This window comes from Astatotilapia calliptera, chromosome 15 (assembly GCF_964374335.1).
Source record: "Astatotilapia calliptera chromosome 15, fAstCal68.1, whole genome shotgun sequence".
NCBI lineage: Eukaryota > Metazoa > Chordata > Actinopteri > Cichliformes > Cichlidae > Astatotilapia > Astatotilapia calliptera.
Window position 1 is genome coordinate 19,427,593 of NC_137436.1, and position 18,688 is coordinate 19,446,280.

An 18,688-nucleotide genomic window follows, 5' to 3' on the forward strand; every position below is an offset into this window, starting at 1 on the left:
TTCCCATCTTCAAGAAGGTGGACCAGGTGGTGTGGTCCAACTATAGGGAGAGATGTATTAGGAGTGCGTTCCCAGACAAGCTGGAGGAGGTGGCTGGGGAGAGGGAGGTCTGGACTCTGCTTAGGCTGCTGCACCCATGACTCAGCCCTGGATATGTGGAAGAAAATGGATGGATGGAAAATTAACACATTTATTTTGTTCCCAAGGCCTTTGAATCTCAGCAGACCCAAACTGTGAGCTAAACTGCACAGAAGCAGTTTGTGTGTTTACTTGTAGTTTTTAAGTTCTTTGAGCCATTGTATTGGAAACTACCTGTCATCTTAAACAAGGTTACTCAGTTCATACATGTTTCCATTTTGCATCCATAGCTGGATGGCTTTATGCCAACTCCTCATGGCCAAAATTTACATAAACATAGGGTAGAAAAAAGAAAAAAGGAAGTGTACTGGGTGTAAATGGAACTGTGGGACATGGTGGATATTTTTTGTGTAATTTTGTTGTTGTGTTTTTTGTATTTTTTGAGTGATCTGCATTCCATCAGCTGAAGGGAAAAGCTGTCTGTATCACTTAAATATTAAACTTGCATTACAGAAATATGTATTAATCTGTCTATTAGATTGCCAGAACACTCTTCGGGATCCCTCCAGTATATATTAAAAGTGTGATTACACTTTGTTGTTTTTCTTTCTTTTTTCTTTTTTATGCTTTGACTTTTGGACTGTTGGTCAGACTAAACAAACAAACAAACAAACCAAAAACAAACAAATAAGCAATATATATCAAATTTAACATCTGACAATATCTCTTAATTACAACACCCATGGACACCTATAGCAAAACAGTAGTACGTTTTTAGGCTATTTCCCCATCTTTTCCAAAATGTTTCTCTTTTACATTATTTTGGTTTATAAACTCAGCCCTTGCTTGCTTTCTTTACAGAAGAAATTAATCATTCCCGCAGTGTATGACTCATTTCTAAATTGAGGTGATTTTTAAAAAGTCATGCAGCAGTCACAGGATGCTGTTTGACTCAGCCCTGAGACTTTTATATTGTTCTTTCTGCCATCAGACCAGGAAGTCAATCAATCAGTCTCCTTGCTCCATGTTGTTTTTGAGTGACTGACAAAGTGTAACTGGGCATGAGAGGAAATGCATGGCCAGCCAAGCATTGTGTGCTTGTTGAGGGTGCATGCATGTGTCTGTCAAGTGTGTTCAATTTGTGCATTTATCTGAGTGTTTGTCCAGGGCATAAGGGTGAACTCTGAGCTCACTCAGTGCTGTGGAAAATGGGGGGAAAAAACCTTACGGACTGAAGGACAGGTCTTTTTTTTTTTTTTTATGGGTACATGCACAGGCTCATACAACAGGCTCCTGCTGTGTGTGTGGTGGACTCGCCTTTGGGCAGTTTTGCCATAGATCAAGGTTTTGGACTTAGCTTCTCTTTTGCTGCATGCCAGAAGAGTTAACGATGCCTTTAAGAACAAGAAAGTGTCCAAGGAAATATGAATCCCAGTGCGACTGGATCAGAGTCTGTGCCTTTTTGGATTCTGTGTGTGAAGCTGGCCTCTGGCTGTTCTTAGCAGCCCCCGGGGGCTAAAGAATGAATGCTGTCTGTATCCTTCTAACTTAGTGTCTGCAGAATTGCAGATAGCACCTGCTTAACCACTCAACTCACTGCTTTTTCGGATGTGTCTGGATGTATTTTGTTCTGTAACATAAGGTATAGGTTTACATTTTTTTTAAAAGAGAAAAACAAAGAAAAAAGCCCATAAGATTCTCTGGTAAGAAAAAAAATGCTTCACTCAACAATGCAAACCAGCTGATGTTAGTGTAGCCTGCTCTGATCATAGTAATTACCATGCTCTCACTGTGCTTTTAGTGTCATACAAGCATCATTTTGAGTAAAGTGCCACCTTTTTATCAGAATAATGACCGAAGTAATGACCCAAGATGGTGACATCCAGCTGGAAGGTGTTGTGATTAAAGACAACTCCCTTTTTGAAAGTTTTTAAATAGTATTTTATATATTGCTGGGTTCTATCACTGCCATCTGTTTCTGCAAATCTTATTCAAATATGCTCCTACACTATATCTAATACATCAGTCACCTTCTGAAACTCTGCATTTTCTAATTGAGTTAGGCATAGCTCTATAGCTGTGACTAACATAGTGTCATAAAAGAAAGTCATGGCTGGAAGTGTTTTAGTGAAATTGATTCTTGCAACAAAGCTTGCTTGCTTGCTTTTGTGGAAATTTAAATAACAGACCTCAGCCTGACTTTCCTGTTGCGTAAAGAAACAAGCGGTTTTGTCTCATTTTGTTTAAAATATTTCAGTTAATGTTCTGGTTTGAAATTGTTTTGAATGCCGGTCATCAGAAATGAGTGAGACGCCAGATTTTTTTTCTTTCATTTTTTTCAACCATCAGCCCAAAAGAACAAAAGGATTCACTTCAGTGAACCATTACATATTAATAATTTTCTTGGAAAAGGGCAAAAATTATTACTAAATCATAGTAATTGCTGATTAAATTCCTATCCACCCTCTTGATTTTGAAGGATTAAAAAATCATTTGAACTAATTTACATTTTGAATTAGTTTCCCCAGTAACCTTGTATTTATAGTGTTTCTGAAGAAAGGCAAGTCTGGTGAAAGTGTTGCACTTTTATTTATTTGCGAGATATGATTGAAAGCTAGAAAAAAGGGAATAAAAACATCTTATTGAGCTTGATTTGAGCTACAATATAAGGATAAATAGATATTTGATGTTATTTTTATGATTTCTAATTCTTTCCTAGAATTAATGTATTATTCATTTTGTCTAAAGAAAATGTTCTAATTTTCCAAATCCTAAGATTATGGCTGTCATTGTCCTGTTTTACAGACAAAGTTGAAAAAACTGTACTTTGTGACAAATCAGAGAAGAAAAAAAATCCTTTCTCTTGTTCCACCTTTTCTAATTTCTTCAGGGTTAAACCAATACATTAAAATAAAACTGAACACACGATGAAAACGCTACAGGTTCAATTTAATTAAAATGAACTCTGTTGACATCAGTCTAGTTCACGTGAAACTAGAAAAGATATCAAACCTCATAAGTAGGGATGGGTACCGGTATCCGGTGCCATAATGGCACCGGTACTGACATAAACGGTAGTAACCACACCGAAAAGCAGTGCACATTTCGGTGCTTGTTATACACTTTGGATTCTAGCCAATCATTTTACCTTCCCATGGATAGTAGGCGGGCCCAGGTACATACGTTCTTTTAGAGCAGAGCTACAGATTAAAAATGTCCAAAGCGAAGCGGTCAAAGTCTGGCTGTACTTCACAGCAAAAGATGCAAACTCAGCAGCCTGTAACAAGTGTTTTAAGGTGATACTGTGCAAAAGAGGTAACACCTCGAATCCGATGAAACACCTGGCGACGCATAGTTTTTTGTTTTTTTTAAAAAGCCTAGAAATGCACCGTATTTGATAGCTTGCTGCAAGACCTCACACCGAGCATATCTACTGCGGGTGTGGTGCCTGTTATCGAACCAGGAGTTAGCAACATCCCCCAAGAACCCGAAGAGGAGAGTCCTGGCCCCTAGCCCTGCCAGTGTAGCAGAAATGATGAGGATGATGATGGCAGCAGCAGCCGTTCTTCTCTGCGTGAGTAGCTTAATGTTGTTCGTGTGTCATTTACGTTGATTAGGCTAACCACGTTATTAAATTAATGCACACCGTCATAGTTACATGCAGCTGTCTTCTTATTTGATGGCAGATGCTCCCTTCACCCTGGCCAAAAAAGGCTAAAATGACCAAAGAAAAGTGGAAAACAGTTAAACATGAGAGGTTTTTGTACAAAGTTTGTGTTTGTCCATTGTTTAAGCACTGCTTCCAGCCAAGAGTGATACCATAAATCCCTTATAGCTGCAAAGAAGACTAACATTGTTATCTTTTTACAAAAAAAAACAGCTAAACATGAGAGGTTTCAGGACAAAGTTTGTGTTTTCCATTGTTTAAGCACCGGTTCGAGCACCGTTTAAGCACCGGCACAGTTTCAAAAGTACCGGTTTGGCACCGGTATCGGATAAAACCTAAACGATACCCATCCCTACTCATAAGTTCACAAGTTAACAAACACACATCTATGTGGACATCGTGCTAATGAAACAAAGAGGAGAGCTGCATGTGCGAATTTGACTGTACACAAACAAGATGAGAAGTCTACTGGCCTATATGCAACTTTGTCACAGTTTTAAATTGTAACTTTTCTCATTTTAATCCTAAAGGAGGCAATGAAACAGAAAAAGCTGTGACAGTTTGGGGTCGTCGTGTGGTGACACGACTGAGTTAAACAGCTGAGCATGCACGCAAACATCTGCTGACTTGTTGTGTCTCCATGTGCCTCATGAGATCCTTGATGTGCTAATTTACTACTAATAACTTCTACCGAAAGAGCTGCACAAGTTTTGGAAGCTTATTTTTAAACTTGCTTTGAGTTGTGTACTGTCAGTTCAAATCAGGCGAGATTGGTCAGTGAAGTGTGAGAGATTTCATTTCAAATTTGAAGATGCTGCTTATAGAGTATGGATCGTATGTAAGATGTTTACGAATAGCTGTCATTATTGCTTTAAAAAACCATCCAAACATTCAGCAGTATAAAATATACATTTCAGTGCTCAGACCTGATTAATTTTATCATCTTTAATCCTGTCAGTTATTCTCTGGGTTTTATTTTTTCAGTTTACACTATACCAGGGAACTTATACATGAAAAATATACAGTACAATTGAATAATATTTACTTTGCTATAAACTGTAATGGAACAGACAGCATATAAAACATTTATAATTCTTCATATATTTGTATTTTCTTCATTATTTTATTGTTTTATCCAATAATTGATATCTGTTTTGTAAGATTTATTTTTTCCATAAATACTGAGGCTAAAACTCATGTCTTTTGTTTCTGTTCGCTATTTAAACTTTTTTTTTTTCTCATACTTTGCTGAAGAGCATTGTTCCACTTTTCTTCTATTTTTAACAAAATTCTATGAATCTTGGTTGTGTCATGTTACTGTTTATCTACTGCAGTGACCCAGTTTCTCCCAGTGGGATCATTAAAGTTTTATCCTTATCAAGGCTTAAGTATTATGTAAGATTCACCTCATGCTATTTTATAAGGCTATGTTGGCCTTATCTCTGATTCTCTGAATGGAGACACAGTAGAAATTTCTGGAAAAACTTCTTCCAAGTTGCATGGAGAAAAGCAAACATTTAAAAAGGTTGAAGTATCAGGAGTATTTAGTATAAAGACTTGTATGAAGAGCACCTTTATTGCTTGAGAAACACATTTATTAAGCCTGTAGCCTTCATCAAGCTCATCAAAAATATCTTTCAGACAGAATTTTAAATAGTACATCGGTTTGAGTGGAAAAATATTTCAAGTGGAGAAAATTTTAAAACAACCAATCATATACACACTACCAGTCGAAAGTTTTCCAGTTATTTATTGCAATTCAAGTAGTTCAAGTCCAATGAATAGCTTGAAATGATACAAAGTTAGATGTTTAACTGCCAGAGGTTAAAAAAAGGGTAAGGTTACCCAAAACTAAAAAAATGATTTACATTTCAGAAATATACAAAAAGACAATGGAGATTGAGCAAGCCTTGAAAGCTGGTACTACTAATTCCTACAGGTGTTCCAACTTTTCTGGATTACTTACAACCCCCCTGTCTGCATAAAAGCAGTGTTGAAACACACTGTGGTGCCATACGCTCGTGAGCATCACTTTAACAGTATTGCACTGCAGAGTGTAGTGTGTTGCTACAAAAATGGCGAGAAAAAGGCAATTAACAACAGAAGAGAGACAGACCATCATAACACTAACAAATGTAGGTTTTCCTACAGAAAAGAAATAAAGCCAAGGTGTCAGTGAGTACAGTTTCCTTCACTATCCAAAGGCAGCTCACAGGACAACAGCTTCAGGCACAGCTTAACAGCGGTCATAGTAAACAAGTCTCAGTTTCAACTGTGAAGAGAAGACTTTGAGCAGCAGGTTTGACAGGAAGACTTGCAGGAAAAAAGATATTGCTAAGTCGTCAGAATAAGACAAAGAGTCTTGCCTAGGCCATGAAACACCACTATTAGACTACTGAAGACTGGAAGAAGGTATTATGGACTGATGAATCTAAATTTGAAATGTTCGGTTCATCACACAGGATCTTTGTACGCCATCGAGTAGGCGAAAGGATGGCTCCACAGTGTGTGGCCTCAGCTGTCAAACATGAAGGAGGAAGTGTGATGGTCTCGGTCTGTTTTAATGGATCCAGGGTCGGTGACAGTGTGAGAGGAACCCTGAACCAAAACGGCTACCACAACATTGTGCAGTGCCATGCAATACCCTCTGGTATACACCTAGTGGGTCAGGGTTTCATCCTACAGCAAGATAATGACCCAAAACACAAGTCCAAGTTATGCCAGAACTACCTCAGGAAAAAAGAACCATATATAAAGCTTGAAAACATGGAGTGACCAGCACAGTCTCCAGACTTCAACCACTTCAAGCTAGTTTGGGATGAACTGGACAAGTAAAGCAAAGCAACCTACAAGTGCCACACATTTATGGGAACTTCTACAACAGATATGGGGAAAAACATTCTGAAGAATATTGTGTTCAGCTGTTATATCTGCCAAAGGTGGCTGCTTTGATGAGTCAAAAGAATACATTTTGGTCTCTAAATTGATTTCATGTTTTTTGAAAACTCTGATTGCTTATTTGTACTATGCTTTCATTTCAGAGTGCAATGACACATTAAACTGCATAAGTTTTGATGAAAAACTAAAAATTGGTGTTCTAAAACTTTGGTCCAGTATACATATCCACCAATCCATATTGGATAAAGAAAAATCACTTAAATGCTTCCTATTAAATCAACAGGTAATGCCACCCAGGTTTTACACTGGACCTATGATTCGGTCATATGATTTCGATTTGGTGGGTTTTTTGCCAAAAAGAAAAGAAAGAAAATTATGCAAATTCGTATTTGAATGGATTGGTTGTTTACATTTTTCGCTACGAGATGTTTTTTCACTCAAACAGGCCCAAACAAATGAATTAAGCAATAAAGTTGCTCTTCATACTATAAGTGTTGCTGGAGCTTCAACCTCTTTAGCCATTCTCACAGTGACTCGGAGTGCCTTCTCTCCAAGCCTGGGCTGAATATTATGCATATTTAATAAGTTATTCTTTCCTAAACTGACCCATTAGAGTGAGTTTTAGTTTACAGCTCATTTTGGCCCTGTTATGTCCTCCTCGGTGTGTAACGCCCTTCCTCCGTCTGTCTGTATATAATCAATCTTGCTTGGGCTCAGTGTCATTTATCTAATTTTTTTTATTGTACTTTACCATAAATACCTGGTGTATATCACACTCCAGCGCTGACAAGTCTACTCTCCGAAGACCCAAATGTACAAATGCAATAAAGCGTGTGTCTCACTGTAAAGCAGTCATATCCATGCATTCATTCATTCATGACAGGTCAGAGTGCTTTATTGATTGTGCTGTATTTCATTTCCCCTTTTTTCCGCATTGTTTTTTTTTAATCTTCTTCTTTTTTTCTACTGCTGCAACATGCGTATTTCCTCATCATGTGCTTTAGCTGGCAGACCAATCTCCTCATAAATCTGTAACTTTGTTTATATTATGAATCTTTTTTCATTCATTCATTCATTTTTAAAATGTTGTTAATGTTCAGAAATCTGAGGTGACGCGCTTCATCGATACATCAATCCATACCTGTACAACAATCATGACGTGGTAGATGACGTGATGGAGCAACCACTTTGCTCTTTAATGAAATACAATTAGTTTTCACTCTTTTGCTACTTTTGCTCATGAACTCCAACTCCATTGCATTCTTGCAATTAGAAATATTCCTTAGGTTTAGGTCTGGGTTCTGCCTGAGGAAAACGTACACAAGACAGAACATGGCAACCACTGACTTTCCTTCTTTATTTTCATGTATGAACTGGAGTAATCGCTCGGGTCTAATCACATCTGTGTACCGGTATGTGTAGAAAGGTTCAGGGTAGCCGTGCATGTGTGGAAACATCTTTAAAGTCTCAGAAGCAATCCCACCATTCACAATTCAATTGAAGCAGATGTGGTAGCGCATTTAGTGTTTCTAGAATCCACTCTTAGTGCACATAGAAAACTGAAAATGTTTGTTCATTTTAGAATAGTTGATCCTAGCTTAGCATTGTTTTATTTTATTTTTTAATTATTCTCTTTCTTTATATCTGCTGAGAAAACTCAAAATAACGAACAAAAAGTTTGATGATTTCATGCATTTGTTCAGTAACTGAGTTGATGGTAATTGGCTGACAAGATGAGATATCACTCCGACTTTAAAATGTCCAACAGGAATTAGGAATGTGTTACCTTAAGACTTTATGCATTGTTTTAAATCACTCTATGTAGCACAATACAAAGTGACAGCACTGTAACAGCATTTGATTTTTCAATCCAGTGATCGGTACTGATCAATAATGCAGTCCACAGCTTGTGCAGGGCAATTTTGAAACCCTAACAGTGCATAAGGATAAACTGCAAGGTTGCTACCCTCTCACACTGCTGGTTTTATTTATCAGACCAAACAATAAAATTCTGAGATATACCTGTAATTTCAGCTAAGGGAAAAATAGCCCGAGGTGCCTACCGCTATTATTCAATACACCAAAATCCAAAAACACCACAGACTAAAAAAAGACCTCTAAATCTGAATCAACACCTTCCTACAGTCTCATGAAAGCACACAAAATAACAACTTCACAAATGTTCTGTTTTTAGGGCTGTATATATTTTTCCCTCTCCTGCATGTGGAAGAACTAAATGAAATAATAAATTATGCATGTTGTTGGCCAAAACCTGGTAAAGCAGACAAAAAGAAACTGACATTATTCATACACACACAATTGCAGTTCACACACACACATACCTTGTCTAGGCTGGTGCCTGACATCATTAACCATGAAGTTAAAGAGTGTCCCAATTAGCTCACGGCTGTAGGGGAACCTCAGTGTTACTCTGTGGTGACTCCCCACTCATTAACCTTTTAGAAAAGGGCCAGACAGATTCGCACACACTTACACACACACACACACACCAAGAAAAAATGTGACCATAGATATCTAGGCTTGTACGCACATTACCAAATGTATTAATGCTGCTAATATGCATAGGGAATCCAAAATAGTTGCCATTACAGCAAATCATTTGAATTTAATGACAGTGGTGATTTCTCCGATCGACACAACTATTTTAAGAGGCTTAACAGATACTCTGAAGTCAGGCTGAAGGTGCCTTATCTATAATTTTAACCAAAATAGTACCTGACCGACAAGGTTTGCAAGGTTTGCAAAATTAGTGTTTTGTTGAAGGAGTCTAGTATCAGTGAAGGGAATAGTCGGTTATGGCAGCTTTAGGTCTTCAACAAAAAGAGCACTATTAGCATTTTACTCCTTGCTGTTTATGACTACAGATTTGTAGAGCCCTTAACTTTGAGTATTACAGCTGGCTTAAGTAAGAATCAACTTATATATAACAAATATGTTGTTATTGGCATAGATATTGTTTGATATATGCCAATATGATATTGCTTACATGTTAAATAATACAGTAAAAGATCAACTGATATCATAGTTTGTTCACTGTTGTAATTTCAGATCTACTGTTTACAACAGTCCAGCACTGTTTGCAGCACATGCAGTACTTCCACCAGTGGAGGATGGAGTAGAATGACAGCTGTGGAGATTGAGCCAAGCTTTATCTTCACAGTACGTTACAAGCTTGTTTGTGAAATGCATTGCTTAAACGTTAATGAGCAATGACTCAGTTATTCCCACATTAAAATCAAAAACTCAAAGAAATGAAGAAAGTATATAAAAAACATATGTTACATTTTAGGGATCTGAGTAGCTGGAACCATAAAACATTGGGAATCAGTTTTAGCTGCACTGGTGCAAATCAAAGTGGCTAAAAGGGAATGGTGGTAGGCACAGATCACTGCTCTCCCCTTATCCCCCCTGACTGTTTTTTCACCAGTTTTGCTATTTGCTGGAGTCCTTTTAGTTGCTGGTAGCAGGAGACAGTATCATGCACCTCATTCAAGTTGTAAAGGTAGTTAGGCTTCCACAGATTGGAACATGGAGTACTGGATGATGCTGATTGACTGGCCCTCACATTTCCCAGACGTCTTGAATTGGTAAATCTGACACTGCCAAAAAGTGTCAAAAATCTGGGAGAAGATCCCTCAGGACATAGTCACTGTCTCATGAGGACAATGCCCAAACGTTATCTCATGCTATCAGTAGTGACAAATAGTAGTACCAATAAATTATACTAAACTACCAAAGCAGCTAAAACTGATTCCCTCCCTGAGCCTGGTTCTGCCGGAGATTTCTTCCTGTTAAAAGGGAGTTTTTCCTTCCCACTGTTGCCAAAGTGCTTGCTCATTGGGGGTCAAATGATGGTTGGGTTCTTCTCTGTATGTATTATTGTAGGGTCTACCTTACAATATTAAGCGCCTTGAGGGGACTGTTGTTGTGATTTGGTGCTTTATAAATGAAATTGAATTGAATTGGTGTTTCATCCTTTAATTTATCCTTTCTGAATTATATGGTTAAACGGTATACCTCATGTCATTGCTTTTTATTTAATAAGATTTCATATCAGATTTAAAATCCCTGTATCAGCTGAAAATTTTATGTATTCTGTTATTTTCTGCACTTTGTTGAACCAACTCATGATCTCAGCCATCAGCCTATATTGTATTTTTCATACAGAATTTACAATGGTTTCATTGTATTCTTTAACTGCTTAGTCTGTAGGTGTTAAATGGCTCTTAATAAAGGTGTATAGCAGTTACATCATGATGTCAGATTGACTTTAATACTCAGAGTGGATGCTCTTTTACGGTCTCTTTGTCTGGAGTGTTTTATTGCTGGACAGGAGGTTACATTTGGAGACAAAAAAACTGACAAAGTGGCAATAAATGGTGAACAAGAAGTTGAGAAAAATCAATCAAAACCAGGTTGGGATCCATTCTTATTTATCAACAATCCTCTCTTAATTGCAGATTATCCCCCTGCTTCTCTGTGGAGTATGACTAGAATTGGAAAAAGGTCAAGTGGGTTTGATTTTCACAGACGGACGGATTTTTATCAGAGGAGCTTCGAATGGCTATAAATAGGCTCAATACAAGAGCCAAACTGAGATGCCTGGGAATCCACAAAGCCAAACTTCTGGCAACCTGTCTGTTCAATATCCCTGACCTTCTGCCAGTTTACCACAGAGGAAAGATGAAAACTGTCACATGATAGCTATCGCTAACAGTGCGGTGGTACAAGATCCTTTGTCCTTCTGGTAAATACCTTTTATCTTCTTCTGTGGCCCCCATTTCCTCAAGCGAGATGGAATTTTTTTAGCCACTTTGTTGGCAGGAGACCTAGAAACAGAGGTGAAAAAGAAACATTACCTCTCTTCTGAGAAGTAAATCCAGAATTGAATATAAAATCCTGCTCCTCACAGACAACGTTTTAAATAATCAGTCCCCATCTTATCGTAATGACCTTATAGTACCATATCACCCCATTAGAGCACTTCGCTCTCACGCTGTAGCCTTACTTGTTGTTCCTAGAGTATTTCAAAGTAAAATTGGAGGCAGAGCCTTAAGTTTTCAAGCCCCTCTTCTATGGAAACACCATTTAGTTTGGATTCGGGAGACAGACACTATCTCTACTTTTAAGATTAGGCTTAAAACTTTCCTTTTTGCTAAAGCATATAGTTAGGTCTAGATCATATCACCCTCAATCCTCCCTTAGCTATGCTGCAATAGGTGTTGACTGCTGAAGTTCTTCCTTCCCACTGTCGCCAAAGTGCTTGCCCATAGGGGGTCATATTATTGTTGGATCTTTCTCTGTATGTATTATTGTAGGGGCTACCTTACAATATAAAGCGCCTTGAGGCGAGTGTTGTTGTGATTTGGCGCTTTATAAATAAAATTCAGTTGAATTGAATTCTGTTCAGTTAGAGGTAGATGTTGCCATGCAAGAATAATACTGAAGTTAATGAGAGGTCTTCTTGGCTTCATGACCCAACCTATGGCCCAAGTTGCCATGTTGGTGTGTGTGTGTGTGTGTGTGTGTGTGTGTGTGTGTGTGTGTGTGTTAAGGGGGGAGGGGGTCACCTTTATTGTTACATATACTTGCTATCCCAGTGCTCTGACAGGAATTCATGCAATGCAAAGTCAAAAAGGCAGTAATGTGGGAGGTTGATGACAAGCAAAGTAACACCTGCTAAATGCATTACTGCAGTAGATGAGATGTTGTTTTAAGGATAACAAGAGGATGCACAAAGAGCCAATCCTGAGACAAACCTGGCCCAATTACAGTTAAGATAATGGAGACTAGAAGGCATCTGTTTTGAGATAACAGATGGGATAGAGGTCAACAGAGAAGAGTAGAGGAGAGGCATGGTAGAGAGTTTGTTTGTTTGCAGGCTTGCAAATATACCTGGAAAAGACATTATTTGTCATATTTTTGGTGCAAGTGTGTCTTAGTCGGAGCAAGAATTTGTGCACATCTTTGCAGATAGAATCTGACTGGGAAAAATAGATTTTTCATGGAAATGTTCTTTTCATATCCGGACCTTTGGCATATACTGGCTGCTTTTCTATTTGTTCCTGTATTTTACTGTCATAATGACAGGATATAATTAAAACAGGATGAAAAGACTCATACAGACACGTGACAAATTAAAAGAATACTGACTGTCAATACTGTAAACATAAAGGTTTCTTTCTCTATTAAAGCATGCCACAGAGTTGATTTACTACTGGTAGTACAGGCAACAAAGTTGAGAAACAGTGGAAGATAGTGAATGCAAGTTCTTTGGGAGTAATACAAATAAAAATCCCTCTGCTTCTGTTTAGTTTGTATTTTGGTTCTATCCCAATGCTCAAGGTGAGCCAGTGAACATATTGCCACATATAACTTTATCTGAGTTCTCCCAACTACAAGAACATCTTATTAATAGCCACATGATTTTCTTCATCTGCCAGCCTGCCACCAACACCCACACATCATCTCAGCCCACTGATGTGAATCTACGGAAGAAGAGCAGTTATTATCACATGTCAGAGTTTCTGCTAGAAGAGTTGTCATGCCCTGGAAAAAATTATAATAAGATACATTTATGATATACTTTTTGAGTGTATTTGAGATTCCATTGGTTAAATTAATGCTCTTCAAGCCAAAGATGCTACACAGATCATGATGGAAAATAGTATGAGAAACAAAGGTGTCTATTTACCACTTCCAGCATGAAGAGAAAGTAAAATTGTGCTGACCCCTTGCTTGTTTGATTCACTGTCACTGTTATTGCAACTATCTGTTAAATAAAATGATGGTCGCTTCTCTGGGCGCTTTTGTATAACTTTAGTTTGAAGTTTCTGTACCCTTATTTGTCTTTTTTTGCTCCATGATGTAAAAACTATTATGAATGAGATCCAAAAATCACTTTAATTATGAATGATTAACTGTCATTTTTTTAAGTGGGACCTGCTGAAATCTGGTTGTTTTTACTAATTTGTAAAAATGTATTTGAATCCGGAACAATTTGACCAAAAAATAATAAATGTGGCAAAGTCTGGCACTTTACAGAATTATTACAAAAAACTAAACAAAACAAAACAAAAAAAGCATTTGGTTTTGATGTCTAAACCCATAGTTCACAGCTCACAGTTAGGTATCCTCACATGTTGCCCTGCTTTGAAACGACAACCCTCTAGCTCCTCAATCTCCTGTTAAATCTCATCTTTTTTTTTTCAGCTCCTCTGAGCACATCCCACTAAATGTTTTTGTAGAGCAGACAATATAGCCTCTTTTTATCTCCTTTCGCTCTCTTGCATTCTTCTAAAATGCTATTGTATGACACACAATAAGATCTGCTCGCTTTCCTTCTGTCTCTGTCACCCTCCTAATCACTATTGTGTCGCAGACAATGGAGCAGCAGCCTTTGCTATACAGCAATGGGATGGCTGACTGTCAAGCCATTCAGCAACACACACACATGCTGACAATGACATTTCATTTAGGGACTAAGTGTGTGTATTTCTCTGTTTGTGAATTGGTTGTTACAGCATACTGTTAGCTCTTTCTAATGCTAAGATTTGAGCCTGTACGTTCCTTATCTCTTTCCATTTATCCCTCTGTACACTGAATACAGGTGTAGGTATTTGTTGGCTCCTACTGCTCTTCCATCTGCTCTCTGGATTTTACACTCACACACACACACACATACGTGCCACATTTTGCTCAGAGCTACAGCAACTCTGATTAGAGCATTTTTCCCCATATGGTAAAAACGGGTAAAGACAAGGCTTGTGCTATTTTAGACAGAGAAACTGGGTGACAATGTCATTGCCACATGAATGCAAAAGCTTTTTTTCCTCTGCCCTTTTATATTAAAAGTTACTGAGGTACCTTCACATCATTTAGACAAAAGGATAGTCTTACATAAAGTGTTGTGGCCTTATTTTTTATCTTTTGCTAGGGAAATGAGAAATGGGTATTGAAGCGTCAATGAGTTCATATAATGTTGTGTGAGGAAAGGCCGGATAGGAACCAAAAATGCAGGACTCGACTAAAGCTAAACTTGAAGACATCTTTATTGCTGATTACAAAACAAAATAACTAAACTGGGGGGGGGGGGGAGAAAAAAATAGGAACTAAGGCTATGTCTACACTAAACCAGATAAATTTGAAAACTGCATTTTCATCTAAAAACGCTCCGCATACAGACTATCGTTTTCAAGCATTTCCGAACTGTTGTTCATCCACACTGAAACGCTACGTTCCTGTACTGTGCATGGGTGAAACGTAAGATGATTCGACCTGCATCATTTCTGTCTGCCGTTTATTTACTTTCCGGCTCTTTGAAACGTCGCGGCAAAAATGACAAGGAAAAGCATCCGGTTTTTAAATGGGCTGACAATGAGGTGGAGTTGTAGCTGCGAATAACACAAAAGTACAAAGTTGCAAAAGTGAGTGAGAATTAAAGAAGTTGAAGAAAAGCTATCTGGAGCATGTACAAACTGATATTAATCTTTAATAGGGCTGCCAAAATTGAGAGAAAACAAAACAACTGCTGTATAATGCCCTCCGTAATCTTAGGTTAATTGGTCACATGACTGCAACACATGACTAAAATACACCATGGTTTTCAAAAAAGCTCTGGCTTCGCGATCCACACTACGACGCGACAACACGTTTTCAAATGTTTCCGCTTTGGAAAGCGTTTTCAAAACGTTCCATTTTCCTTAACCAAAAATGCTGTCTCAGTGTGGACGGAAGGCCAAAACGGAGAAAAAAGATGCGTTTTGAAACAAAAACGTATTAATGTGGACTTGGCCTAAACAAGGAAACACTAACCAGATGAACACTCATGTCAAGTCAAGTGGCTTTATTGTCATTTCAGCGATGTGCAGTGGTAGAGTACACTGTGAAGCCAGACAACGTTCCTCCAAGACCATGGTGCTACATATAACATGTAATTGACAATCAACACAGGACTACAAGTGCAACACAGCAAGAGGGACAAGGGGTATCGCATAAGCACATCAGAGAATCAGGGCAAAGAGGAAACAGCTGGCAAACACGGCTGAACAATAATCTAACTGACGAGGACGGGAAGCAAAACTGAACACACACAGGACAAAAGACTGTCAGAATAAAACAGGAAACAAAAGAAACGCACACTGAGATGCAGACTGACTAAATACAGATAGAACGAGATAAAGACACAGAGACATGACTGAGGAACAGACAAACAAATATGGAGACAGAGACAAGACCGGGGGGACAGAGGGACAGGACTTAACCAGACATCATAGACCACACTGGGAGGCACAAAACACTAACACAGGAGATTCTGGGAATGACAAACAGGCAAGACCAAGAGACTGGACGTGAAAAGGAACTAAATTAAACAAGAACTAGGAACTGGAGTTAAGTAACCAAAACAAGGAACAGACTATTAAATAAACCCAAATCAAAAGTCAAAACACGAATGCTGGGTCACCGATCCAGGACCATCACAGCAGGAGTTTGTTGAGTCATGCAAACATAAATGGAAATACAGTACACAGGCCAAAAACCGAGTTTTGTACAATTCTAACAAGCTTAAAAATCAGTATTTGGTATGACCATCTTTATTCTTTAACACAGCCTGAACTCTCTTAGGCTTCTTGAAGGACATCCACAACTCGTCTTTGGATGATGGCCACCTTTTGTTCTGTTCTCAGTCAAGATGTCTGTGAAGGTTCACAGTCATTCAGGTCATCGTAGTCAAAGGAGCTTGTTGGTGTAAAAAACTGGAACAAATTATATGTTTTGTGACTGTTTTTGGAGTGATGATTGTTTGGACTGTCACTTAACCCTTTAGAGCCGATCGGAGCGGACACGCTCTGTTTTGCATAACTATTTTTAAATCCCGGTAGCACTGCAACCACGTAAGCTAGCGCAAAAATTTTTTTTGCATATGAAACCGGTGGAGTTGTACTTACATCTTATGCCATCTGTCATGGTCCTGAGTCTGAGGACTCAGTGTTTTGTGTTCCTTGTGCTTTTGTTCATTCAGAGTGTGTATTCTGTTGTGATTTTGCCATTTGTTAGGTTTCTGTTCTTTGCCTGCCTGCTTCCACTTCTCTGTGTTCCCTCTGTCTGTCCATGGTGTTATTGTGTCTGCTCATGAGTCTGCCTGTCAAGTTCAGTGTCCGGTCTGGTTCTCTGTGTCTGTTAGTTTCCTGTTTTATTCTGAAAGTTCATGTCTCATGTCAGTGTGTTCAGTTTTACCTCTCCCCTGTCTCGTTAGCCTTATTGCTCCCAGCTGTGTCTCCCTCCTGTGGCCCATTCCCTGATTACTCCCCGTGTATTTAAGCCCTGTGTTTTCCTGTGCTCTCTGTCGCGTCGTCTGTTTAACTCCATGTCAGTCTGCATTATTCTGTTACCTGGTATTCATTCTGCGTCTCTCTGCCATCTCTCTTTGTGCATTTCGCTCCTCCTCCCGTGAGTGTCTGGTTTAAGTTTTGTTCTTTAGTTTTCCCAGTTTAGGTTTGTTTACTCCCCGCTCTGCTCTTCCTGTTTTGTCACTTTATCACCTCTGCAAATAAATTTTCACTCGCACCCCAGTCAGTGCCTGCATCTTGGATCCTTTTCTCAATTCACCACACGACTGCTGTGCAGCCGTGACACCATCAGCTTGTCCTAGGTCACGGTTTCCTTCCACATAAAGCTTTGCAAAAACTGCATAAAAAGCGCTTGCAGCAACAAAAACATAATATTCCAGAAACACGCTTTGCCGATCCGATCAGCTGTTCATAACACTTCCTATGTTGGAATAGACGTCAACGCGAACTTTTGCATTTCCGCCATTACCTGCCCGAAACCGGAAGTGACGTCATTTTCGCGGAAATGTAGTCTTTTTTACCATCAGGGCCTCAGGGCCTATACTGGTCTTTTTAAAAGTTATCTTTGACTTTATAACTTTCTGTGTCTTTTCTGGGATGCTTAGGACTCATATTGCACTGCTGGAAATAGTTTATTTTGATGCATATGCTGCTTTTTTGCAAATTTGCAGTATAATATTTATTTTCGTTTTTCCTGCAGTGTATAAAAATTGGTGTATTTCAAAAATAAAACTATGAAGACACTCAAAATAAATTTCCTGTGGTGGGAAACTATTTTGTGCAACTTTTTTGTATTTACAGTTTTGAGGGATAAGCCTCTTAAATTTCTCTAACTACAAATATATGTTAAATCAAAAACGATTTTCAATTTTTTTGTAGTTTATTGCACTTTTTTGCAATTTATGTAATTACTATGCACTTAATGAATACATATTATTAAAATCTGGGCTATAATGGTTGTATTGATGTATAGCAACTTGAAATGCTCCCAAAAATGGCTCCACAGCATGTAAAAATATAATATAAGCTCTGGCGCACTTGGTTCTATGGTAGGTCTTAAAGGGTTAAGCAAATAATAATTCATTGAATAAAATGAATTGCCAAATTAATAATAAAGAACACTGCTTGTATTAGCTGTTGGCTGACTTGATGATTTATATTTTTAACAGAGTCCAATTAGGGTTTTGTTTGCTGTGCTGCTGACCTGCAGTGTCAAGTGTCAACTTGAAGCTTTTGGTATCACACATAATAACTTATACTTAAGGTACTGCTGATATTCTAATTCTTAATTTTCAGCACAGAATAATCTCAACTTGTTTTTATGTGGTTGTATGAAGCAGTATATAAAGAGCTAAAATCAGACAATATGTTAACTGATATTTGGTCAACTCTGATCAGAAAACGTCGATTTCTGATGCTGTTAGTCCAAGCAGACTTGCATTCAGTTGTCATCATGAGGTGAATCATAATCATCACATACATTTTGAGACAAAAGAGAGAGTCAGAACAGAAAGTGACATTTAATACTACTCTTTTTGGCCGCTGTTGGTGGCTCGACATGGATCTGCTAGCGTTGGCCTCTACCCTCACTTTATTTTTACTGTTTTTTTACCGTTAATGAATACATTCATAGGTGGAGATGATTAGTATGCTGGTGGCTCAGCTGCTTTAATGT

At 38.3% G+C, this 18,688-nt stretch overlaps 1 protein-coding gene across 2 annotated transcripts in view; it reads left to right on the forward strand.

Moving 5' to 3' along the window:
- LOC113037346 (exostosin-1) overlaps nt 1-18,688 on the forward strand; it is a 342,532-nt gene that overhangs the window by 81,058 nt on the left and 242,786 nt on the right. The gene's annotated exons all lie outside the window — the stretch shown is intronic.